We start from the raw sequence: 27,591 nt of genomic DNA, 5'->3' as shown, positions 1-27,591 counted from the left end.
CACTTTGCGTCCCAACAAGCGCCTAAACTGATTACTCATCACAGACACAGTCGCACCCGTATCCACCAAAGCTAATGAACACACGAATCTTGTTCTTGAGCATTATGGTTGGAGGGATGTTGGCACACAACACATTTCCAGCGGCCTCACCCCCATTGGTCGCGCTGGTTAGTTTTCCTGCCGAGGAGACATGGAACGCCGCCGCGGTGATGGAGAACGACACGAACAGAAGGCGGGTGGAGGAGTAACACTTCTGTCAGATGCAGGGGAACAGTCACGGAGATTCTCGTTATGGATGTTGCGGTAATACCCACGCGGAGTATTTGATTGCTGAAACACGGGATTATATTTCCGATGGTTGGGTGCTGCTGGAGGCGCCGAGCGGTTATAGCGGGGCGGGAACCTACTTCGGCAGTACCTGGTGATGTGACCTTCGACGCCGCCGCAGTAGCATATCGGTGGGGAAGGTAAAAAATGTTGTTGTGGATAAGGACCAGCTACAGCAGGGTGCATCGTAGGTCTGGCTGAATGCTCATACTGCTCGGGAATCCTGGCAGATCGAATTGAAGATCTAGGTGCACTTGAGGCGACGTTATACCTTTGGGCGTCAGGCATCGACGCATTCGAGTTGGCAAAATGCATAGGCGCATAGTCGATAGAAGCTGCAACTTCAGGGGCTTGGCAGAAAAGCTGCACTGCAATCGCTTGTGGTGGTGAAGCCATGGTGAAGCCGGCCATCTAGGTACCCTCTGGACAGATAACTCAGCAGATTCGTGCAGGGGCAGTGGGTTGAGCCGTAGAAGTTCTTCCCACACGATTTGCCGGATAGTCGACGGAAGGCATGGTCATCAAGGCTGGCCACGGTAGGCGCGTTGGCCAACCGCCCAAATTTCGGCGCAATACGACGTGTTTTCAGAGCTTGAAAAGCGCAGATGTGTCTAATGACATCGGAGACAGTGTCAAGAGTGTCTTTGGCAATCAAAAAGTTGTACACGTCAGCCACGATACCCTTCAAAATGTGGCCGACTCTGTCTTCCTCGGGCATGTTGGAATTGACACATCTGCATAATCTGAGGATTTATTCTGAATACGTGGTACACGTTTCATCGGGCAATTGAGCTCTTTAAGTAAGGGTCTGCCCAGCCCGCTTTTTACTCGGAATCAAGTTGCCAAAACGCTGATTTATCTCGGTGGTGACAGGGTCCCACCGATTGTACGGACTTACTCGTTGATAATGCAGTAGCCACTTCTCAGCGTCCTCACCTTCTTCTCTTGCAAACGATCGTGGTTCCCGGTAAGGCTGGGACGGAGTAGGGCTGGAGGGGGCAGGCCTGTCGCCAGCCTGGCTTGCGGTGTCACGGCTTGCATGGCTAGAGTCTGTGTGGTCCATGATGGTCTGGAGCCGTGGCAGTCCAGCAAGGCAGCGGCTACGTCGAAACTCCAGTTATTCTTGCTGCGCTGCAGGTAGGGATCGAACGGAGCACCTCCACCAAGTTGTTACGGTAAAATAAGAAAGGGGGTGTTTATTTACAGTGCTGTTGCAGCAGGAGAAGGTGAAGCCTACTAGCCCCCAGAAACCAACGCTTCTTCCTCTTCTTCTGACACCATCACAATCCTTCGTCATCAGTAGCATGACAATATCTAAAAGGAACACAAAGCAGTCATTGCGTGTGTATCCAACCCTACTAATTTGGCTCTTGGAACGTGATTAAGAGTTCCTATACGCTATCTCGTGAGCTCTGCTGTGTAGGGCCACCCAAGATAGACAGGTTACGGCAGAGAGTTCTGACAAAATGTGATTCACTGGAGAAGGTAATGGCAACCCACTCCAGTATTTCTTGCCAAGAAAACCCTATGACCAGTCACAATAGCATTAATGATATGGCGCCAAAAGATGAGCCCCCCAGGTTGGAAGGCGTCCCGCATGTTACTGGGGATGAACAAAGGGCGATTCCAAGTAGCTCCAGGATGAATTAAGCGGCTGGGCTAAAGCCAAAAGGACGCTCAGTTGTGGATGTGTCGAGAAGCGATCGGAAAGTCCGATGTTGCAAGGAGATATATCGCATAGCAACATGGAATGTAAGATCTATGACGCAAGGTAAACTGGATGTCGTCAAGCGAGAAATGGACATTGAACATTGATATCTTGGGTATCAGTGATCTCAAGTGGACCGGAATGGGAGAATTTAACTCCGGCGACCATTATGTCTTTTATTGTGGGCACGAATTCAGGAGAAGGAATGGGGTCGCTCTCATAGTAAACAGAAGAATGGGCAAAGCAGTGCTAGGGTACAACCCCAAAAACGACCGAATGATCACCCTTTCAACATAAGTTATCCAAGTCTATGCACCAACCACTACTGCTGAAGAAGCTGACGTTGAGAGATTTTATGCTGACCTGCACTGCCTTTTAGATCGCACTCCATCATCAGATGTCCTTTTTCTCATAGGAGACTGGAATGCTAAGGTGGGGAGTGAAGAAATATCCGGAATTACAGGCAAGTTCGGTCTTGGTGAGCCAAATGAAGCTTTGCAGAGGCTAACAGAGTTTGAAGTGGATTATGAAGACGGCGCGAAAGGGACGAGGACAAGGAAGGAACACCAAAATAACAGGACAGGGACGAGGACAAGGAAGGAACACCAAAATAACAGGACAGGCGCCTGTCCTGTTATTTTGGTGTTCCTTCCTTGTCCTCGTCCCTTTCGCGCCGTCTTCATAATCCACTTCAACCATGAACCAACTAGCCCAAAGCAAAGTACTTCTTTAACAGAGTTTTGTCAAGAAAACAACATGACCATAGCGAATACTCATTTTCAATGGCACAAGAGGCGCCTGCACACATGGACTTCACCGGACGGTCTGTACAGGAATCAGATTGATTACATTCTTTGCCGGCAGATATGGAGAAGCGCTATATACAAGCAGTAAAAACAAGGCCCGGAGCCGACTGTGGCACCGATCATCAGCTTCTTGTTGCCAAATTTAAGCTTCGATTGAGGAAAACGCAAAACACTAGAAGGCCTTTCAGGTATGATCTGGATCAAATTCCATCGGAATATGCTGTGGAAGTGAGGAATCATTTCAAGAATTAGATCTAGAAGACAGAGCCTGAAGAGATGTGGACTGATGTTCGTGATATAATAGAAGAAGTTGCTACTAAGGTAGTTACAAAGCAAAAGAAATGCAAGAAAGCAAACTGGTTATCTGAAGAGGCTTTGCAAATATCTGAGGAAAGGAGGATGGCAAAAGTTATGGGGGAAAGAGAACGATACAAGGTTCTTAATGCCGATCTTTAGAAAATAGCAAGGAGAGATAAGAATGCCTTCCTGAACATAGTGTCAAGCAGTTAAGGACAACAGCCAATTGAGGAACACAAGAGCTCTGTATAAGACAATCAAAGGTATTGTCACGCACTACCCGCGGTCCTTACTGATGGAAGATGAGGTTTGGCGGAATACGCAGAAGAGGAGGAAGCTGGTTTTGCCCCGCTCTGGTGTGCTATTCTCTAGCGCATCCTAAGATCTGTCTAAATAAACGTCGTAACAAGTGCGGTGGAGTTTGCGGGCTAAAGATCACCACTTAACCTCTCCTACACCGCCGGAGCAGAAGAATTGCTGGGCTAGCCCCCCCCCCCCCCCCCCCCCCCCCCCCCCCCCTACGGACGGAGATGGCGCAAGCAGATGTTTCAACGCCGCCCATGCCAGCAGCACAACCGACCATCCCACAGCCTTATCGGGAACCCCGACACTTTTATGGCAAGCCTGGGGAAGGCATGGATGACTGGCTCACCCACTGCAATCGGGTGAGCAAATACAACCGCTGGGATGCGAATACCAAGCTGGCGAATGCGGTATTCTTTCTTGAAGAAACTGCACTAACATGGTTTGACAATCATGAAGCATCCCTTACCACCTGGGATCGCTTCATGGAAGAAATGAGAGCGGGATTCGGCGATGCCGATGCTCGAAAAAAGAGCGCAGAACAGACTCTGGCTCAGCGAACCCAAGTACCGGGGGAGACCTGCACAACTTATATAGAAGTCCTCAAGCTATGCAGAATAGTTGATGATCGAATGACAGAAGAAGACAAAGTGGGCCACCTCCTCAAAGGAACAGCGCAAGATGTGTACAACTTTCTCATCTGCAAGGAGGATTTGAATACTACCGCTGATGTAACACGACACTGCCGCACGTTTGAATGTTTCAAGCGACGCCGTATCATTCCAAAGTTTGGTCGGCTGCCTAATGTGACAACTGTCGCTAGTGTGGATGTGTCTGAAACGACAAGCCTGGCAGATACAATTCGCCAGATCGTCCGCAAAGAGCTTCGGAGGCATCAAGATATTGGAGGCCACGTCAGACCCGTCTACAGTGCTCCCCCTGTTACGTCTTCTTCGGACACCCGATGCTCTGCTGCTCATCGCCCGAACATCCAGCCTCTCACCATCAACGCCTACAACAGCGAGCACTCTCGTCCTCCTCGTCGACCACATCCAGAGCATGAAACGTTTAATACAAGCGACGATGAGCCTTATTCATCGAATGAACGTGAGCCGCCAGTGTGTTATGACCGTGGAATGATCGGCCACATTTCCCGCTTTTGCCGCAACCGTCGTCCGTACCAGCAGTATCGCCGACAGTGGGTGAACTCACGTACGTACAAGGCTTCCTGCTGACAATGATGATTCATATAGAAGAACACCTGGCCGGAATGAGTACAGAACAACAGCTAGCCGACAAGAACGCAGAATGGTGCTGAACCGAAACGAATCACCGGCCTCTGACCGTAGCCTGACACCACCATCTCGGCGCCTACGACAATCCCCTTCCCCCCGACGACGGTCGCCACCTCCGGGAAACTAGTGAGTGCGGCCGATGGAGGTGAGGTCGCAAATTATTCTAGCTTACCCATGCCTCTGCCCATTTCGACGTTAAAAAACCGAATTGAAGTGTTTGTGGACGGTGTACGTGCTATGGCGTTGTTGGACACAGGTGCAACTATTTCTATTATAAGTCTCGCTTTTAAAAACTGCCTTGGTCGTAAAATTATGTTTGCTTGGGATAGTGCGACATTATGTGGTGTTGGTGGCGAACCGCTTAACCCACTTGGAGTCTGTTCAGTGAATCTTGTTATCGCCGGCCACACATTCCAAACTGAATTCGCAGTACTTACTCGATCAATGCATGACGTAATTCTTGGACTCGATTTTCTGGAGCAATGTGGGGCCACTCTCGACTTTCGCAATGGAGACATTTCTGTGAGCACTCGAATTGAATCTGCTTTGTGTGAAAATTCGCGGACTCATCCTAGCACGCTTTCGGTTTCGGAAGACATATATCATTCCTGCAATGTCAGCAGAGTTTATACGAGTTATTAGTTCCAGCTGTGCCAGTGATGCGTTCGACGCTGTGGTTGAACCACTCACCCTCAACTGCGCGAAGAAAAGTATTCTGATTCCCCGCTGCATCATCTCAGTCGTGAATGGCCATTCTTCTTTGTGGACGACTAACTGCTCTAACGAACCTGTTGTATTACCACGTGGTCTAAAACTTGCCAACTTTGACGAAGACACTTTTAAATCAGTGGCCGTGCTCAGCACAGACAATTTCCAGCCTACCGCATGCTCAGAAGAAGATGAGACAAAATTTCTTACCATGATTAAAAAATCCCTGCCAACAAGTGACCGTCACAGTTTAGTGGAAGTTCTGGCAAAACAAACTGCGGCTTTCGATTTCTCTCGGGACTCGCCACCACGGATTCCCATTTCCCGTACTCAGCACCGAATCAATACAGGAACTGCTGATCCAATCCGCCAGAAGCCTTATCGTGTATCCCCATCAGAGCGCCAAACAATCGAAGAACAAGTTCGTGACATGCTGCATATAAGGGCATCATTCAGGAATCGTCTAGTCCGTGGGCTGCCCCTGTGATTCTAGTCAAAAAGAAAGATGGCACATGGCGATTTTGTGTTGATTATCGACGTCTGAATACTGTTACCAAGAAGGACGTGTATCCCCTGCCACGTATTGATGACGCCATTGATTGCTTACATTCCGCCTACTATTGTTCCTCAGTTGACCTGCGATCAGGCTATTGGCAGATCCCCATGCACCCGGAAGATAAAGAAAAGACGGCATTCATCACCCCAGACGGGCTGTATGAATTTAATGTGATGCCGTTTGGATTATGTAACGCTCCAGCCACGTTCGAAAGATTCATGGATACAGTTTTGCGCGGGCTGAAGTGGCACATTTGTATGTGTTATTTGGACGATGTAGTGATATTCGGGACAACTTTTCATGAACACAACAGTCGATTAGAGATTGTCTTGGAGTGTATTGAGAAAGCTGGTCTGGTACTCAATTCCAAGAAATGTCGTTTTGGAGAACGCCAGACTGTGGTACTTGGACATCTCGTAGACAAGGATGGAAACAGGCCTGATCCGAAAAAGATCGAAGCTGTCACTTGTTTTAAACCGCCGAAATCGTTAAAACAGCTCGGGAGTTTTTTGGGGCTTTGCTCCTATTTTCGGCGTTTTGTTCCAAAGTTTGCTGATCTAGCATATCCCCTTACTTGTCTTCTGCAAAAAGATGTGCCTTTCAAGTGGACTGCCGATTGTGACTCCGCCTTTCGTCAGTTAAAGTTTATTTTGACATCAGGACCAGTACTACGCCACTTCTGTCCATCAGCTCCAACAGAACTTCACACTGACGCCAGCGCAGTTGGAATTGGTGCTGTGCTCATACAGCGCCACAATGGCGGTGAACATGTCGTTGCGTATGCAAGCCGTTCTTTGAGCAAGGCTGAGCGTAATTACACAGTAACTGAACAGGAATGCTTAGCTGTTGTATTCGGTGTACAACGGTTTAGGTCATATCTTTATGGATGTGCATTTAAAATTGTGACGGACCATCATTCCTTATGTTGGCTTGTAAACCTTCGTGACCCCTGTGGACGCCTTGCGCGGTGGGCTTTGCGCCTTCAAGAATTCAATTTTACTGTGTCTTTTAAGAGTGGTCGTAACCACGGTGATGCTGACTGCTTGTCACGGTTGCCACTTGAAACTACTGATTGCGACAATGAGGTCTTGGATGAATATATAGCCGTTATCTCTACAAGTTTCCCTGATGTTGGTGAATTCAAGATTGCGCAGCGGCACGACAACGAGTTGGCACCGCTTTTTGAGGCAGCAAAATCCCGGAACCCTACGACCTCATTCTGCATTCGTGACGGTGTACTATACAGGAAGAACTACTCGTCGTAGGTGCGCGGCTTCTTCTGGTAGTTCCTACAAGTCTTAGGTGTCAGGTTCTTCGGGTAATGCACGACGATGCCACAGCTGGACACTTGGGTTTCGCAAGGACATTGCACAGGACTAAGGAACGTTTTTATTGGCCGAAGATGCGTCAAACTACTCAACGTTATGTGGCCAGCTGCCTCCAGTGCCAGCGTTTCAAGCACCCAACCTGCTCACCGCCGGGTCATCTTCAGCCTATAACGCCACCACGAACCCCATTCGAACAGGCGGGAATTGATCTTCTAGGACCGTTTCCCCGTTCCTCCAACGGAAACTGCTGGGTCGTAGTGTGCGCAGACTACCTTACGCGGTACTGTGAAACTGCTGCTATACCGTCAGCCACTGCTTCTGATGTCTCGGCGTTCCTCCTACGGTCCATCATTCTTCGACATGTTAATAAGCGTGTGTTAATAAGCGATCGTGGCCGACAGTTTACGGCAGAAGTTGTAGAAGAACTTCTTCGCCTCTGCTCATCCCATTTTCGCCATTCAACTCCTTACCACCCACAAACAAACGGTCTTACCGAACGCACCAATCAGACGCTTAGCAATATGCTCGCAATGTATGTCGACTCCCGCCACAAAAACTGGGATGAAGTCCTTCCGTTTATAACATACGCATTTAACACTGCTAAGCACGAAACGACAGGCTACAGTCCGTTTTTTCTTCTCTATGCACGACCTCCACGAAGCACTTTGGACACGTTTCTGCCTTTCTCACTCCTTGCTCCCTGCTGAAACTTCACTAGCGCATACTCTCTCTTTGGCTGAAGAAGCTCGTCGACTCGCTAGACTTCACACTCTAGCCTCCCAGGAACGCTACAAGCAACGCTACGACAAGCGTCATCAAGATGTTAATTATGTCCCTGGTGACTTGGTGTGTCTTTGGGCGCCGTTGCGTAAGCGCGGCTTGTGCCAGAAACTGTTGCACCACTATACTGGCCCTTTCGTTGTATTGGAATGTCTCAGCGCAGTTAACTTTGTAGTCTCGGGTGACCACCCAAGGGCGTCGTTCTCGGAAGACTCAAGTAGTCCACGTGGCCCGCATGAAGCCCTTCTATCAACGTGACGAACCTTGACTCGCCCGGCGGGCATCGTCTGCGAAGGGGGCAGTGTCACGCACTTCCCGCGGTCCTTACTGAAGGAAGATGAGGTTTGGCGGAATACGCAGAAGAGGAAGAAGCTGGTTCTGCCCCGTTCTGGTGTGCTATTCTCTAGCGCATCCTAAGATCTGTCTAAATAAACGTCGTAACAATATCAAACGAAGCTGATGTGCTAAGCTGGGCGTGATAAAGGACGAACGAGGCAGGGACCTCACTGAAGCCTCAGAGATTAAAATGAGGTGTGCAGGAATACACAGAACTGTACAAGAAGAACCCGAATGTGCAAACCCAACATAAGACGGTTGTGGTTACTGATCTCGAGCCGGGCATCCTGAAGAGTGAAGTTGAATGGGCCTTAGCCAGCCTTGCTAAGAACAAAGCTAGCGAAATTGATAGCATTCCAGCTGAGTTGCTTCAAAACCTCAGCCATGATGCTGTTAACGCTTTGTATACATTATGTCAGCAAATTTGGACAACCCTGCAGTGGCCACAGGATTGGAAGAGGTCAGTTTACATCCCCATTCCAAAGAAAGGCAGTGCCAAAGATTGTTCCAACTACCGCACGATCGCGCTTACTTCGCATGCTAGCATGGTGATGTTGAAAATCCTTCAAGGTAGGCTGCAGCAGTATGTGGATCGGGAGCTTCCGGACATGCAAGCTGGGTTTCGCAAGGGCAGAAGAACTAGAGACCAGATTGCTAACCTTCGCTGGATCATGGAAAAAGCAAGAGAGTTCCAGAAACCCATCTACTTCTGCTTTACTGATTATGCGAAAGCGTTTGACTGCGTAGATCACAGCAGATTGTGGCAAGCTCTCCAAGAGATGGGAGTTCCAATTCACCTCATCTGTCTCCTCAGAAACCTGTATGAAGGGCAAGAGGCCACAGTCAGAACTGGGCATGGTCTTACTGATTGGTTTCCGATTGAGAAAGGAGTGAGACAAGGCTGTATACTGTCGCACTGCCTGTTTAACCAATATGTTGAGTGCATCATGAGGAAGGCCGGTCTGGACGAGTCTTCAGCTGGAGTGAAGATTGCTGGAAAATGTATCAACAACCTTAAATATGCGGATGATACCACTTTAATGGCACAAAAGTGAAGTGGAACTCAAGAGACTTCCGATGCACGTACAAGAAGAGAGTGAGAAGTTTGGGCTTAAACTGAACATTAAAAAGACAAAGATCATGGCGTCTTGCCCTATCAAGTCCTGGAGCATCAAGGGACAAGAAGTGGAAGCTGTGACAGATTTTCTCTTCTTGGGCTCCAAGATAACCCCAGAAGGAGACTGCAGCCATGAAATTAGGAGACGCCTGCTTCTGGAAAAGAGAGCCATGGCTAGCCTTGACTGCCTAGTAAAGAGCAGAGACATTAGACTGCCAACCAAGATCCGTATAACTTGTGCTATGGTCTTTCCAGTTGTGATGTATGGATGCGAGAGTTGGACTGTGAAGAAGGCTGACCGCCGAAGAATTGACGCGTTTGAATTGTGGTGCTGGCGGAGACTCTTGAGAGTTCCTAGGACTGCCAGAAGATCAAATCAGTCCATATTTTCGACCATAAACCCTGACTGCTCATTGGAGGGTCAAATTCTAATGTTAAAAGCTCAGCTACTTTGGTCATCTGATGAGAAGAGAGGAGTCGCTGGAGAAAGATTTGATGTTGGGAAAGGTTGAGGGTCACCGGAGAAGGGGTAGACAGCGAATGCGGTGGTTAGGTGGCATCCTCGAAGCGCTGTAGATGAAGTTATGTGATGTTAGGAAGATAGTGAGAGACCGGAAAGCGTGGCGTGATATGCTCCATAGGGTCACGAAGAGTCGGACACGACTGAACTGAACTGATATGTTATCTCTGCACACCTACGAGATAAGTGCTCAAGCAACTGGCCGGGTGACTGGGATTCGTTATCACTTTCTTTTGTGCTAAATAAGAAAAAAAAAATTGAATTGTTATCGAGCTTCTCTCTCGGCCAGTTTTTTGTGCAGCAAGAGTCGCAGTGAGCAATTTACATTGCGTTTCACTGTGACACAGGTTCGAGCCGGGACCAGGCTTGGCCCCACTTCGAGATTTGTGGGCTGGATCTGGGCTTGAAGCCACGGGCCTGAGCTGGGCTTGGGCTTTGGGCCACGGGCCTCAAATTCAGGCCCGTGAAATGCTCTAGTTAATTTTGGTTCAATCATTTTTGTCGTCTCTCACTCATCTTCCCCACTGCAAGTAGAGAGTTAATTTTGGTTCAATCATTTTTGTTGTCTCTCACTCATCTTCCCCACTGCAAGTAGAGAGTTGGTTTCCATCATCCCACATAAAAATTGCAGGCGGCATAGCTGGTGGTTTGTCAGATTGATCAAATGTCGATTTGGGCATATTCCAACTGAATGTGAAGAAATAATAAATTTAAAGGAAAGAAAAAAATGAACTTTCCGAGCTGCAAAGGACACTGGGAAGGCTCTAATGAAAAACACAACTGTGTTTCTGAATTTCGAAGACTCTCGACCTTTTATTGAATGTTATTTTTGTAATATGCTTTTCTATTCTTTAACAGACCCAGAATAACCCATCTTTCAAACACAAGTGGCAAGCGTGCATGCACAATCTCTTACGCTTACAATAGCTCCCATTTTTGCAGTAAAAACTGTCAAAATTAGCACTGAGAATTCTCATGAGTTTACCTAATTACCAAATGCCAGGAAAAGCGAAATACTTAAAGTATGTTTTATATTTTACTGAACGCAGATGTGGATCATTTTTCCTGTTCTCTTTACGTCACGTCATGCACCCACTTCTGTGTGGTAATCAGAAAGTCTTCTTTTGCGTTTGGTTCAGGCATCAAAAAGCATGGGTAAAAAGAAAGATCATTTTAGGCAAGAGCTATAGTAGGAATACATATGAGGCAATTTTTTTTTTTTTTTTTCGTCCAGCAAAGCTGTTGGTCACAGTATTTGCCACTCATGCAAACACTGACCATATGTATCTATATTGTGCTTCCATGCAAGCACAAAGATTAAGTGATGCCCCTTTTTAAAACATTTCAGTCAGATGAACAGAAAAAAGTAGCGGTTTGCTTGCATTTGGTTGGAACCCCCAGCAAACCATAGACGCTGAAAAATGTATTTCCATGTCTTAAAGACTTTACCTACCAAGCTCCTTATCAAGTCCTGGACACCGCCTGCAAAGCTGTTTCTATAATCAGATCCTCGCAGTGTCACATCTGTTGCAGAAAAAAAATGCTGTGCAAACTCAAGCAAACCAACAGAATTGACAATGCTCAAGAAAAGAAAAAGTTTGCTATCAATTCATACATTATGCCATACCTCATGCACTTTCTGAAGAAGTGGTGGGGATGGAGGGGAATCATGTTAGCTAGGTGAAGCAAGTTGTGCATTCAGTCATATTATTGTGCAACACATGTTTAAAGGGGGGTGGACAGTGTCCACACGTTTAGATACATCCTTTATTGTCTTCGGCATTTTTTGAAGAACTGAGCTGAAATTTTAGGGGCTGTTGCATCGACAGCAAGGCAGAAGCCTGCGAACTATACTAGAAAAATTTCGAAAACTATTTACTATATATTATAAAACTTTGTAGTTTTTTCTTTTTTTTTAATAGAGACATTCCTGAAACTTTTTCTCAGTGTTCTTACGTCGGGCTTTCTTCTAAACCAAAATAATGCTTGCAATCATTTCTCTTTGCAAAATATGTACATAACGACACTCACATTTTAACAGTTTTCCGCGGAGAAAGTGTCATGAGAAAAAATAATTGCGACACCACTTTTTATTTAGTTCAGAATATTCTGTTAGCATTCAGGAACACAAACACACACACACAAAAATCATTGTAGTAACTCAAACGGATGCAGAAGAAATGTTTTGAGAAATCGCGACTCAAAGTATTTACCTTCCGTCCAGTTGTCCTAACATATGACCCTGATACACCATTTTTTGCTTCAGATTGCCTGGTAATCCCTTTTCTTTTACTTGCCTTGCCTTTCTTCTTGCTTTCCGCAGACTCTTGAAGACCTATCGTTTTTATCCTAAATCGGTTGGCACTTTGGGCTTGTTTGGTGTACTCGCTTCCACAGAATTTAAATTCTTGAGTGGATTACAAGAAAATCAAGGCATTGCTGTCGGAGGCAATGGGCCATCTCCCCGCAGTGCCGAAATCCCGTGAAGTAAGTGCCACGCCTGTGTTTCCCCTTGTGTCGGTTCCCCCTGCTCACAGTCCCCTCTCACCCCACCCTTCTTGTCGGCAGTCAAAAAAGCCGGAAAGCAGGGGTCAGCGCCCTACCGCCCCCCACAGAAGTTAATGGTTTTTAGCGGGCGTCTTTGCGACGAGCTTGTGCGCGTTTCCTTCTTCCTTTTTGTGAAGAGCGCAACTGGGTTATGCGAAAAAGAGGAAAATGGCCTTTTCTTCCCCATTCTTTCTTCGAGCGTTGTACAAATAATTTCTATTCTTAAGGAACAGCAAAGCCTTTGATTTTGACATTTTTTTCTATGTCGAAAACAGCAGCTATAGTGGCTGTTAACCGACTAAGTGCATATAAGTAGTGGCGGTCCATGGCGTGTGAACACTGTAACAGAAGATACGTGAACATGTCATACGGCTACTACAGGTGTCTAATATAAGCCTCCCGGCGTGTCAAAGTTCAACATGTTTTTTTTTTTTCTTTTTTTTTCTTTTTTTTTTATAGAGAGTGCAACTGGATAAAAAACAAAATAGCAAAGCTCAAGGTTTTTGTCTAATCTTAGCGGCACTGTCCGCTGCAATGAATTGAAGCTATCTTGAAACCAATTAAGAGGTTTCTTATTTGTTTCGAAGAGAGCCAAATGCACCTTGGCGGAAAGAAAGCAAAATGCAGTTTTATTTTTTTATCCACAGCAACACTTGGAAGGCTATTAGTGACAGCTTTGAAGATCTTTGAGCAAACTAAAAATTGCAGCTGAACTTCACCTAATTCGGTGCCCAGATTTGGCTTTCTTCGGGAAAAACAAATGCGTTCTTAGTAGGGTCTTTCTATTTTTTTCCTTGCTTTTCTTCGCGCTTTGAAATTACAGACAACTCGCTTTGCGAACACTTTTGCTTGGGAACAAAACTGTGTATCTCAGGAAATGACAATTATATACGAATCGCATATTTGACGATTCACATTCCTTGAACATTGGATTAAACGCTTTTTGAAAAGTAGCTGCCGCTTTCTTGAGTGTGACATGGACACCACGCCATCAGCCGCAAGAATGGGCGCTCCCGGCTCTCCTCCGCGAGCGCTCTACGGCTGCATGGCCGAAAACAAACTAACCAACACTAACAAAAAGCAAAAAAGAGTAGCACGCCCTCCTTACCCTCCCTCCTTCTCCCGACGCCCATCCTCTCCCAACCCTCTTCAATGTTCCAAGGCGTGAGGAGGGATGCGTCGTCAAAAGGGGTTGTCCGCAGTGGGAGAAGGAGAAAGGGATTCTAAAAGCGCGTGGACTCGAAGGCGGGGAGATGACGCATTTACAATACTGCATGGGAATAGTGACCTGCGTTTCGACAGTTTCTTTTTCGTGCACACCCCCACAGTACGGAATTACGACACAACACCTGCGACACATGCTACGCGTCAAAGTAGAACCAGAACATTGCAGAACGACTGAACGCGGAATCGTCAAGGAATCGATTCGCGGCAAAAGCAGCTTAGCGTGTTTCGTTTCGATGGATGGATGGATGGATGGATGGATGGATGGATGGATGGATGGATGGATGGATGGATGGATGGATGGATGGGTGGGTGGATGGGTGGATGGATGGGTGGGTGGGTGGGTGAATGGATGGGTGGGTGGGTGGGTGGATGGATGGATGGATGGATGGATGGATGGGTGGGTGGGTGGATGGATGGGTGGGTGGGTGGGTGGATGGATGGGTGGGTGGGTGGGTGGGTGGATGGATGGGTGGGTGGGTGGATGGGTGGGTGGATGGGTGGGTGGATGGATGGATGGGTGGGTGGATGGATGGATGGATGGGTGGGTGGTTGGATGGATGGATGGGTGGGTGGATGGATGGATGGGTGGGTGGGTGGGTGGATGGATGGATGGGTGGGTGGATGGATGGATGGGTGGGTGGATGGGTGGATTGATGGATGGATGGATGGGTGGATGGATGGATGGATGGGTGGGTGGAGATGGATGGGTGGGTGGGGCTGAACCCTTTGAATCGGGCGGCGGCGCCACAGGCCGCCTAGCCATGGCCTAGCCGTGAATTGTAATATATAGTGTGGGCCTATTCTTGCCTTCCTTTCAGCCACCAATCAGCTAACCTTCGTTTGGTTATTTCTACCCTTTTAAAGTCTATTTTCCCTTCATTATCCTTAAACCCCAATGCTTTGGCTAAATCTGGCCCATTGCCTTGAACTATAGGGCGGAGCCCTTTACAGGAAATTATTAAGTGTTCAGGCGTTTCCTCATCCTCCCCACACACCCTGCACAGCGTGTCTATCTCTTGGTACTTGACTCGGTACGTCTTAGTCTGCAATACTCCTGTCCTAGCCTCGAACAACAATGGGCTGCCCCTAGAATTATCGTAAATGTTTTCTTTGGCTATTTCCTGCTTGAAAGTTCGGTACATTTCTAATGCTGATTTAGTCTCCATCCCTGTTTTCCACAGACCCCTCTCTGTTTCCTTAACCTTTTTCTTAATTGATAATTCCTGGCTGGTCCCCCTACTGCTGTCCAAATATTTGCTTGCCAATTTTCTTGTCTGCCTTCTCCATCTTGTGTCAACATTCCTCATGTAGATGTAGCTGAAGACTTTCCTAGCCCACCGCTTTTCTCCTATTTTTCTCAATCGTTGCTCAAACGCTATCTTGCTGCCAGCTTCCCTGCTCTCAAAAGAAGACCATCCCAGGTCACCCTGGTTTGGCGTATTCCCATGAGCTCCCAAAGCAAGCCTACCCACCCCGCGCTGCTTAATTTCCAATCGTGCTCGGACCTCTGATCTCATACACAGGACTGCATTGGCAAAAGTCAGACTAGGAACCATATCACCGCTTTCCAAATCCCTCGCACCACTTCATACCTATTCTAATTCCACAGCGCCCTGTTTTTCATGACGGCTGCGTTTCTACTTCCCTTAGCTGCCACATATTTTTCATGCTCCGTTAGGTATTCAGCTCCAGTATTTATCCACACCCCAAGATGCTTGTACTTATCCACTACTTCCAGCATGTCCTCCTGTATCCTATGTTCGCCGGCCTCATTATCATTAAAAATCATGACTGCCGATTTTTCCTTGCTAAACTGCAGACCTAACTTATCTCCTTCTGTACCGCAGATATCCATCAACTCCTGCAAATCTACCCTGTTGTCAGCCATCAGTACTATATCATCTGCATACATTAGTCCTGGTAATGACTGTGGGATAAATTCTCCTTGCTTGAATAAGGAAAGGTTGAAGCCGAGTCCACTCCCCTCTAGTTTAGCCTCTAACCTTGCAGGTACAGCATGAGCAACAAAGGTGACAGGGGACATCCTTGTCTAAGCGCCTTCTTTACCTCTACAGGCTTCGACACCTTTTTTTCCCATTTTATTAGCACCTGGTTATCCTTATAAATATCTTTTAAAAGATTGGTTACTCCGCTTTCCACACCTAACACATCCAGAATACTCCATAAGTCTTCTTGAAGTACACTGTCATAGGCTCCTTTGATATCTAGAAAAGCTAGCCATAGGGGTCTGTGTTCGTTTTCTGCTACCTCGATACACTGTGTCGATGAGAACAGATTGTCCTCTAACCTTCTTTGTTTCCGGAAGCCATTCTGCAGCTCTCCCAGCACCCCCTTGCTCTCTACCCATGCCTGCAGTCTGTCCTTTATAATCTGCATCACCACCCTGTAGACCACTGATGTTACTGTTATGGGACGGTAGTTGCCTATGTCAGCTTTGTCCCCCTTTCCCTTATATATCATGCTCATTCTACTTAGTCTCCATTCATCAGGAACTTTGTCATCCATTAACATTTTGCTCACCACCTCTCTTAACGTTTCCTTAGACTTTGGGCCCAACATCTTTAATAACCTAATAGGAATACCATCTGGGCCTGCTGATGTGCTACTTGGTACTCTCTTCTCAGCCCTTTCCCACTCTCTTTGTCCAATTGGAACAATTGCACTAACCGGTCTATCGTCCTCTACTAAGGCACCTACGACATTTTTTTGTTCTTTAAACTTTTCTGACATCGTTAGTCTTATATGCTCTATTGCCTTCTCCCCTTCTAGCCGAATACCTTGATCTGTGACAATAGACCTCTGCTCTAGGCTAGTCTTATTACTAAGGGAATTCAGGTGTTGCCAGAATTTCTTAGCTACATTTTTATCCCTTTTGTTTACTTCTGACAGCCACTGGGACCCTTGTCTTCTAATTTTCTCATTGATTAAGTAGGATGCCTCCCTTCTACATTTTATGTATTTATACCATTTTCTCTCAATGTCTGCTTCTGGGTCACCCCTATGCTTAGAATATGTGTTCCCTGGAGGCTTCCTGACGTTTCTCTATGGCCTTCTTCACCTCCCCATCCCACCAGCTCTTTGGCTTTCGTCTTGTCCTTTTTTTCCTGACTCGCACCTTAGCCAACTCTAGCCCAAACAGTCCCATTAACTTTGTGTATGTCCACTCTGCTTTATTATCCTTAGAGATTACTGCTTCAATTTGGGTGCTTGCTGTTTCTATTTGCTGCTCCGAGTAAAAGATCCCATCTGGCTGGTCATCATGTTTCATTCCTGAATTAGTTTTTATTCCAAAACTCATCTTGATACGTTTATGATCACTGCCTAGACTCCTGGCACCATGTTCATCTATGTTCATGACCCTTAGCTTATTGTACATCCTGTGTGACATTATCGCATAATCTATTGTCGAATGCAGACTCCCTACCTCCCACGTTATGACCCCGTCACACTTCTCAGCACTGTTACAGACAACTAAGTCATGTCTTTCACACATATCCAGCAGCATGGTACCTGTCGAGTCTGTGTATCCATCTATATCTTCTATATGAGCATTCATGTCCCCTACCATAATTATTTCGCATCCTTTTCCTAGCTCATTAATGTCACCTGCTATACATTCTACCATTTTTTGTTTTCCTCTTTGGCAGTTGCTCCTGTCCACAGGTATACAAAGCCAAGGAGTGTTTGCTCCCCTGCCACTTTTCCTTTTAGCCATAAATGTTCCTTACATTCCTGTTTGACTCTTTGCCAATTTGTACTTTTATGGATGAATGCCCCAATTCCCCCTCCCTTTCTGCTGCCCTCTGTTCTGTTGCAGTATTCCCATGCATAATCAGGGTTACAGGGTGGTTGCTCCATGTCCCGAAGATGCGTCTCCACAAATCCATAAACCATTAACTTCTCCTGCCTAAGCTGCTCTTCTATTTCCTCCCATTTTAGCCTATTCCTGCCTCCTTGCATGTTAATATACCCTATGTCTGAATTAATCTGTCTCTTGCGCTTATGCCTGTTGCTTCTCCTATGGCTTCTATGTTTCCCTAGTCTATGTTCGTCCTCTTGGTCGCCTTTGTTTACACTGGTGGCTTCAGGGCCCTGGGCCCTCCTAAAAAAGCTGGTGCCTGGTGGCCTATCCTGCCTCCTACCCTCCTACTGGTGGCCCGGCTGTAGTGGATGCCTTCTCGTGCAAACGGGTGGAGGCTGACCTCGTACACATCCCTGTTAACCTCCATTGTGGTGTACCCAAGTCGTCAGCTTAGGCTCCTAATAACCCGGTTGGCCTCGACTACTCTCCCCTCTGTTCTGCTGGTCTGCCCTTCTACTTCCGGGATTGTGCATACAGTCACGTGTACTTTCTCAGAGGCCTCCTTTATGTTATTTATACCTACTTCTAACTGCCTCCCGAGATTCCGGCTCGTCCCCTTCAAGACATCATTGAGTCCAGCATGGATGATGACCAGGGTTTCTACATCCTTGTTGTTCCCTACCACCTCCTGGGCTTTGGTCATCGCTTCAACCATACCTTTCCCCGATTGGGCCTCCACAACGCCTGTCACCCTTCACTGTTGCTAGGACAGCCTCCTCAAACTTACTACATTTGAGTCCCCCACCACCAGAACTCTCCTACGATCTAGCTTTTCATCTCCAGCTTGCGCCAACTGCCGCCCGGTTCGCTCTCGTTGGTTCTCTTGTCGTAGCGGCGTTCCACATTTCTCGCGCGATTCCGGGCTTGTCGATAGCCCTCCCACGAACTGTTTTGCTACTTCGCTGTAGCATCGTGTAGCCGCCTCTTGCGACTCCACCGCCACCGGGTGATTTTCTCTGTCCGCCTCCTTTCCATCTCCTTCATCCTGAGGCGACTCCCTGACTTTGCTCCGACCAAGGGTCTTTAGCTGCCCGCGCCATAAGCGCCTTCACCTGACCTTCCAGCTCGGCTCGCTTTTTTTGTTCTTCCCTGAGCTGAGACCCTATCTCCTCTAGCATGGTCGGTCTTTGCCCCTTCCATCCTAACTAGCTCTACTGCCTGTGCTTCCAGCGCCATCCTTTTCTCCCTCTCAACCTTCAGGTCCCTCCCGAGCTCCTGAATCTTTACGGCCCATTCATCCACTCCCTGACTTTGCTCCGACCAGGGGTCTTTAGCTGCCCGCGCCATAAGCGCCTTCACCTGACCTTCCAGCTCGGCTCGCTTTTTTTGTTCTTCCCTGAGCTGAGACCCTATCTCCTCTAGCTGGTCGGTCTTTGCCCCTTCCATCCTAACTAGCTCTACTGCCTGTGCTTCCAGCGCCATCCTTTTCTCCCTCTCAACCTTCAGGTCCCTCCCGAGCTCCTGAATCTTTACGGCCCATTCACCCTCCAGCCTCAGGATGGCCTCCTTAAACCTAACGCACAACGCAGTGCTAACGCAGCGCCGTCAAGGTGCGCCGTTGTGGTGTGACAGAAAGCACTGAAGAAGTTCGTTTTATGTATTCTTTCTAAATATTTACTGAAGCAAACGGTTTTGTGCGTTGCTAAATAAAAAATAAAAAAAAGGGAACACCACTTCCCGTCACAACAAAATATGACGTGAAGAGACGCATGATAGGCGCCATTTTTAAAGGACTTCTGGTGCGCACTAAGGTATACATTTCATATAGCTAATTTTTTCTAAGAATGCCGGCACATTTTAGCATTGAAATTAAAAAATTAAATTTCTGGTCGATTTGTTCTCCATGCGCCCTTAAATCATAGACTAAATGTACACTGGAATGGGAATGAACATCAAATTTCAGGCCATATATGTAAGTGTTTATTGTAAGTATAGTGAACTAGAATCTAGTTCACTGTAATTTTAAGGCACGAAAATGGGCACCTCATTTTAAAAAGACCATGTGCGCATGATATATTTTTTTACTTTGCGAGCAAACACTATCGGTTGTAATTAGTGCACCTATATGTCCCATATTCATTTTCGCCCCTACCAACAGCATGCTAGCTCCTGCTATGGAAACTTCTCTCACCTACCTTATTTTTTTTTTTTTGCCTTTTTTAAACTTTCAGTAATTGCCAAGGAACTAAGTCGCATTATGCAAGCTCCACGCTTCATTTAGTTATGTTAGAAACAGCAACAATTTTTTTTATGGAGGTAAAATGCTCTGGAATGTGAGGCATATGTTTGAAGAAGTTCAAAAATTTAACGTGCGTTGACATCGCTCGTTAAAAATCCCTACGTGGTCGCAACCCAGGTGAAAATTTATTACTGGGAATCTACTGGTTTGTACTGGGACCATAAAGAAACTTGCTGGTTTTTACTAGTTTCTACTGGAAGCATTAGGAAGCCTACTGGTCTTCTACTGGAACCATTAAGAATTCTTAATGGTTTTTTGCTGGCCTTATTGGTTCCAGCAGGGTGCCTAATGGTTATGTCCTGGGGCCAGTAGCTACTGGAATAACTAGGGCGCTGGTCCTAGCAGACAGCCTAATGGTTTTCTGCTGGCGATATTGTTTCCAGGAGAAAATCAGTAGTAATTACATGTTTTCACCATGTTGTTTACAGGGACCAGTCGCGCTACTGGTCCCGGTTGGATAACCTATGGTATTGTGCATAAAGAGGCGTTATAGAGGTCTCGTCCAATCACAGAGCACCACCACAGTATGCGGAATGCGTTAATCAACGGTCAATTATTAATAAATGACTAATAATGGAATATTTAATAACTAATCAATGACTAATTAAGTAATCCAATACATCATTAATTATCTACCTAATTACTTAATTAAAACTGATTAGTGCCAGTTGCGTAGCAGAATGCGGCACTCCGGCTCTCGCCTTTCACTGACTTTGTCGCTAAAGTCCCTTGTAATTTTTTTGCATTTAGATTATCAATTTTTACTCCAATTTGGTTCTAGTCATTTCATCAAAATAGTTTTAATCAAGCTAAGTATTTTTCAAGTAGTGGCCACAGTGAGCCAACTGCTGCTATGAGATAATGGAAGCGTCACAAACACGTAGAAACTTTTTTTTTTTTTTTTTTTTTTTTTCCAAGGCGCATAGGGTCCAAGACTTTCCTTCATCTGCTGCACTGCTAGCACGGAGCAGACGACGCCAATGACGCGTCTTCATTCGATCGGCTACAACGCTCGAAGCGAGACGAATACAGTTCAAGTACAGTTGTGTGTAAGAAGTATAAAATATTATCAGTAATTTGGATTACTTCGCATGTGCTTTACTCTGAAATTTGACAGATGTGCTGTGCGATGTCAGCGCACGTTAAAGATCCCCAGGTGGTCGAAATTACCCCGTAGCCCTCCACTACGGCCCCCATTTCTCTCTATCCACTTTTACTCCCACCTTCATCCCTTCCCTTACGGCGCGGTTCAGGTGTCCACAGAGCAAGTGTGACAGATACTGCGCCTTTCCCTTCCTATGAACCAACCAACCAACCAACCAGTTTTTTAGCGCTACGACCTCATCGTTTCCGCAGTTTTCTTCCCCTCGGCTCGAGCCTCTACGAGCCAAAAGTAGCCGTTCCGAAGTCTAGACCTGAACGGACCTGGGGGTTTGACAACTTCTGGCAAGACTCAAAAATGCGAGGAGATTTCTACAAGGCCTAGGACAGGTGATTGTTGGGCAAGTAAAAAAATGTTTTTCGCTTCTTTTGTGCTCCTTCAGTTGTGGAAGGTGTGGTAAGGTTGGGCTGAAATCCAGCAGCACATACAAAGACGAACCGTTACGCAAGCGGGCACAACGGCTGCCAGTGGAAATCGGCAGTGATGACCGCCGCTAATCAAAATTAGCGAAATATTTAAATGAGGTCACGTTTGTTGTCCCGAAGTTTGAAATGGGCCTTATTATTGTGAGGTATGTTTGGATTTTTATGCTGCCCGTAAAAGTTTATCTCCTTTGCCTGATTGTTGCTGCCTCGGATTTGTCTCCGCATGCCGGTGATCACGGAGACGGGATTTGGCGACGGAGAGGTGCGTTTTCAGTGTTGCTTTGTTACCGCCGCCTCGCCGTTCGGTCAGAGGGAGTACAGTTACGCTATATCCCGTTTCTAACAGTAAACAGCATGAAGTACGATAAAACACTGATGAAAAATTTTGTCACGCATCGTTTTTAAAAAAAAAGAAGTCACTGCACAGCGGTGTGCTACTACACGGCAATGCAGATCTGCATTGCAAGCAGTGACTTTCTGTTGCCCCTTTCGAAAATTAGAAATAGCTAGCCATACTAGTCTTTTTTTTTTTTTTTTTTTCGTTTACTACCCTACCAAGCTTTTACTAAATTGTCTCGATGCGCTTATATATGCACGGATCAGATGAAGTAGCGTCTGCAGGTTCTTCACTCAAACCCTCCTTGCTCAAACCGAACTAGGAAAAACTTTTCTCGCAAAAAAAACAAAACAAAAAAAAAAACAATCTTCTGCGATTGGCTGCCTCGGGAGCTGCTTCCGGGCGACATGCAAAATTTTCTATAAACCCAGAACCTGAGCGACTACGACTAGCGGCAAAGCTTTGGCAGCCCTCAGCCCACCGCCCCATGCGGTTAGTGCTTATAGCAAATGTCGCACATCATGCACACACACTGATTACTTCTATATTTTTCTTGACCGAGTTAGTCATTTGAAAGAAATTTATGCATATTAATAAGAGATCTCTTATGTACTGTTTTCTGCAGTTTCACCTTGTGAATGGTGTAAAGGCGAAAGGTATGCAGGCAGCTAAATACTGCAGAACAAGAAGCCCACACTTGTGAAGGTCACTGCACGGGCCAAATGGGGGGATGAAATCCTTGCCAGAAGGAGCATTTGTGATGTGCTAGCCCCAAAGCACACAAGCTCTGGTGAGCCACCCGTTCACACATTCAATTTGGATTAAATTCTAAGTATTAGATATTCCACAGTGCTAGAGCTATGTCCGTCACTGTTTCATGGGCCTTATTTCAGTGGTGCACGTCTGTTATTCTGGCCTGTACAGCTTACATCATTGAAATGTTGACTTTTCTTGTAATGGAGTTGAAGCTACAAAGTCTGAATGTGCTATCTCTTCCTTTCCTGCATAATATAGTACATGGCCACTTTCAGTACATTTTGCAAAAAAAAAAAAAAAAAAAAGGGGGTAGCATTTCCAGATACGGCATATTCCTAGAACATTTTTCAGTGCTAGAGTCACAATGAAGCCCTTTTCATTACTTAAATTTTTGCTATGGTATGATCTTTCAAGGAGCTTCCATTCATGCCAATAGTTACACAGTGGATAAAGTCAAGCAATCACCTAATGAGCAGTGTGACAGGTGGCCTGGCACACACCCTTGCAACCATTCCATTTTGCAGGTTGGCACATCTAGGGATGTTATGCACTGCTATCCTTGACCAAATATTTCTGCCAAGGCTATATTAAGGCACCTTACTAAGTTTTAAACCGCAGTTGCCTCAGTTTTAACTTAAGTATATAAGAAGGTTAATTATGGTTTCATTTTGGGATTTAACATCTCAAAGCGACTCAGGCTATGAGAGACACAGAGTGGAGGGTTCTAAAAATTTAGACCACCTGGGGTTTAATGTGCACTGACATCACACAGCACATGGGCGCCTAGCATTTCGGCGCCATCGATAAGGGGCTGTCGAGGCCGGGAATCGATCCCACATCCTTAGGCAGAGTTGTCGAGGGCCCTAAACACTGCATCACCCCAACAGGTGCTATATTTCCTTATGTCTCATGAGAAATTTAAAGTGAGGACATATGTTGCAGGTATGTCAAGTCAGGGTAGCCATGGCAAATTGTGTTCTTTTTAATTTGTGCGATCACTTGCATTTTCTCTTGCAGAGACCTTGAAACACTGGGCCAAAATGAAAGCCGAGGATGTCACCCCCAAATTCAAGAAAATCAACAGAGTGCTGAGCGAAAAGATGCATGGTGCCCATAAGGCAAAACGGAAGTTGGAATGTGAATAAACATCGGAAAATGTAAACAAAACATGTTTCATTGCCCTTTCAGTCCCACATCCTTTCTGGAACCGGAAGCTACTGGTCCCTGATGCTTTGTCGTCCCATAAGCTTTATGGTCCCACAAGATTTATGGTACCAGCAGCTACAGGGAATGGGCCAATAAATCATAAGAACTGGGACCATAAAGAATCCCATAAGAACATTTTCACCTGGGAATTCCTGCACTGTCACGCCTCCTCTTTCTCTCTTCCCACTTTCACTACCACCTTCCTCCCTTCAACGGTGCGGTTCAGGTGTTTAGAAACATGTGGCCCGCCGAGGTGGTGCAGTGGTAAGATGCCCGACTACTGTGCCGGAGTACCCGGGTTCAAACCCGGCGTACCTCGGCGGCAGCGTTTCGATGGAGGCGAAACAAAGAGGCGTCCGTGTGCTGTGCGATGGCAGGGCACGTTAAAGATCCCCAGGTGGTCGAAATTACTCCGTAGCCCTCCACTACGGCTCCTCTTTCTCTCTTTTCACTTCCACTCCCACCTTCTTCCCTTCCCTTACGGCGCGATTGAGGTGTCCGCAGAGAACAAGTGAGACATTTACCGTGCCTTTCCCTTCCTATAAATCAATCAGAAACAAGTGGGACAGATACTGCGCCTTTCGAAGCTTCCTGTGAAACAATTATTATTACCAGTTGGAGTCAGCGCCCGTCCTGTCTGCGTCTATTTGTAAGTTCGTATTTGTTAGCGCTGCTGAATCTTTCCTTTTCTGTGCGACCATGACTTCCTCGTTGTCATCTCGGACAAGCTCGTGCCATGCTGGGGCACCGCTCGAGCTCACAAAGAGCGCGTTCGAACGCAGCTAGCTGTCGAACTGCCAGGTTGCTCTATGCTCTATGCTATCGAGACGTCTTCTTCCAGGCTATACGCCATGGGTACTACTCTTCTGGGCACCGAGAGGTCAGGTGGCAGCGAGTCCTCGTTAGCCGACTTCGAGGCACCGGAGCAGCCTTGTAAGCAAGTTAACAATGCCACGTCATCGCGCTTGGCCTTGGGCTGCCTGATCCCCATTGAGACGCCTCACTTCGAGTCTTGGGACTGTACTGCGCGGTTTACTCACGAAGAGGCCGTTGTTTACCTCCGACGCACCAAATCACGAGTGCACTTTCTCAGCTTGACTTTTGCTTGTTCATGAAGTCGTCAACGGACGTGCAGCCTTTCTGCGTGCCGACCTCTACACCGAGTCGGCGGACAACGGCGGCTGCAAAACAGCAACGTGCCTATCGTCGCGCATTCGAGGTGATGTGTCCAACCAGCCCCTGCCTCGAGGACACCGAGGATGTGATCGGGAGGCTCCGCCACCATAGTGTAGGCACCTAGAGGGGCGGAAAGCATGCCGAGCCCAGCTGGGAGAACCATCCTGTTGCTTTGTGTCATTGCCCTCAGTAGCCTAATATCGAGCGTGCATGGCGTGCATGATGAGGAATTTTGACAAGCGAACACAAATGCCTAATCGATTGTTTGCGGGCTGCTATTGTACACACGCTCACCCGATGTTTTGTTCGGGCGTGCTCTGTAATGATGTGATACATTTGCTTTAGTGTTATTATCGTGTGTTCTAATAAACTTCATAAGTAGCGAACACTTGGGTTGCGACTCATTTTCTCATTTTAATGGCATGTATGCGAGGGACGAGAAAAAGAAAAATGTTCATTGTCGCACAGTTGCGTTCGTAAATATGTAGCAGATGTTTCTGCGTTTGCCAAAACTATAATGCTGATATGTCCTCACGAAGCATCTCGTGCATACCCGCCGGGGTGGTGCAATGGTAAGACGCCAGACCACTGTGCCTGAGTACTCGGGTTCGATCCCGATTGTCGGCAGTTGCGTTTAAATGGAGGCGAAACAAACTGGCGTCCTGCTGTGCAATGTCAGTGCACGTTAAAGATCCCCAGGTGGACGAAATTACTCTGCAGCCCTCCCTTACGGCACCCCCTTCTCTCTTTCCGCTTTCACTCCCACCTTCCTCCCTTTTCTTGCAGCATGGTTCAGGCATCCACAGAACAACTGTGACAAAAACTGCCTTTTCTTTCTTGTGAAGCATTTATTATTATTATTAGGCATATCATGCATATTTATAAGATATGCCGTAGCTATATATCACCAAAACCTGGAATTGCGCAGATATATAACCCAGAGAACCTTTATGTAGAGAACACAGGTTTCGCTCGCCTTAGATATGGCATTCCTTAATATTAAGCTCTTGCAGCGTTGTTCCGGTTTCCCGTGGTTTTAGGTGACAGCATTGTCGCACGCCCCTGTGTGAATCAGGAACTTTGACCACTTCGACTTCGAATGACGTATAAGGGAAACAGCTAGCAAGTGTCGCTGTTGTGCTGGCATATAACCCCAACAAACCTTGACACTATATCTACAAAGTGTGCGAGAGAAGTTCAGACACCAAGGCGTGCTCCGTTTAATTTTGGCTGGAACTTTGTAATTAAGTAATCTGTGAATTTCCAATGTCAACATGTGTAACCAGCAAAATTGAATGCATCATATTTGTGCACTGTACTGAAATGACGCCAGTGAAAGTAGTTGTGTGTGATGTAGGTGCCGTTGCACTTGATGCTGAAAAAGACATCTGGGATTATAAAAGAGTGAACACCGCTGTGGCATGCAGAAGTGCTTGAATAAGTAGCTCTATTGGGTTTAGTGAGGCAAGTTACTCGAGCACATCCTATGTCTGGTTACTCTGCACTATCCCTTTTGCTCTAACTGCAGGTGATCGCACGTGATGGATGCTCCATTATCATCTGCGAGAAAGGCGATAAAAAGACCAAGAGGCTGGCCTTGAATTACCTTGAGGTGCCTGCAAGGCATGCTAACGTTATCCCGCTTCAGCTGATGTCTTACCATACTGCCGTGCTAGAGGGTTGCAGTGTCAGTCTTGCTTTTCTCATCTACTATTGTTTGGTGTTGGTCCCAGTACACAGTTGAAGTTCTTCCACTGTTTCTTCTACAGCCTTCATCTGTGGTAAAGTATTACAGACACCGTATTTTTTGTACATACTTTTGTCTTTGCAGTGCAGGGTAAGACATTTTGCCAGCAGGTAATTTAGAATTTAGTATAAATTACTGTTATTTTATTTCACTCCAACTGTTACATCAAATGGGCCCAAGAGTTGCTTTTGCCTTTGCATTACCACTGGCCCCTTTGTAGTTTTATATTTGTTTTTGTATGCGATGGGGGGGGGGGGGCGCAGATATATGCATTGTCTAGCTTATTTTATATTTTATTATCCTCTTCCCATACTGTCCTTGCTCTTCACTATATTACATCTGTGAACAGCTTATTAGGCATATACAAAGAACACAAACTTCATGAGCATTGATTAATTTACTAGTATATTGCACTAAGTCAGTTTCATTGCTGCCCGAGTCTTCTAACCTTCATTACCTTACCTTAGCATAGCTGTAACCCTTAACGTGTTCTAGGTGCACCGGTACATACTTTATAAGCATTTGAATTGTTAACTCTGGTTGCACTCTATTCTACTTTTGTTAGTTATTGTTTACGCATGAAACACATGCTCAAAAAATTACATTCAGGTTTTGTAATAGGTCTGGAACCTCAATATGCACCCTTGCTGTAGTCATAACATATACAAAAGAATGTGAAAGTGACTGCTTACTTACAGATAAACAGGCCAATATAAAATATAGTTCCTGCTGAGCATGGAGGTACATAGAATGTCTAGCATCAAAAAAACCTCCGTATACAACTGCAGGCTTCCATGTGCACATT

General features: G+C 46.4%; 1 long non-coding RNA gene across 1 annotated transcript; it reads left to right on the top strand.

Moving 5' to 3' along the window:
- The first annotated feature begins 4,331 nt into the window (after positions 1-4,331).
- LOC146202246 (uncharacterized) lies at positions 4,332-23,843 on the top strand. Its single transcript, XR_014703669.1, has 5 exons — positions 4,332-4,881; positions 20,896-21,026; positions 21,334-21,479; positions 22,527-22,691; positions 23,675-23,843. It is a non-coding gene; the product is annotated as an uncharacterized LOC146202246 (long non-coding RNA).
- Positions 23,844-27,591: the final 3,748 nt, after the last annotated feature.

The sequence above is a fragment of the Amblyomma maculatum genome, chromosome 1 (genome assembly GCF_055883805.1).
Source record: "Amblyomma maculatum isolate TAMU_Amacu chromosome 1, ASM5588380v1, whole genome shotgun sequence".
NCBI classification, from domain to species: domain Eukaryota; kingdom Metazoa; phylum Arthropoda; class Arachnida; order Ixodida; family Ixodidae; genus Amblyomma; species Amblyomma maculatum.
Note: the sequence above shows the minus strand (reverse complement) of the source record. Positions and strands in the feature narration are given on the sequence as shown.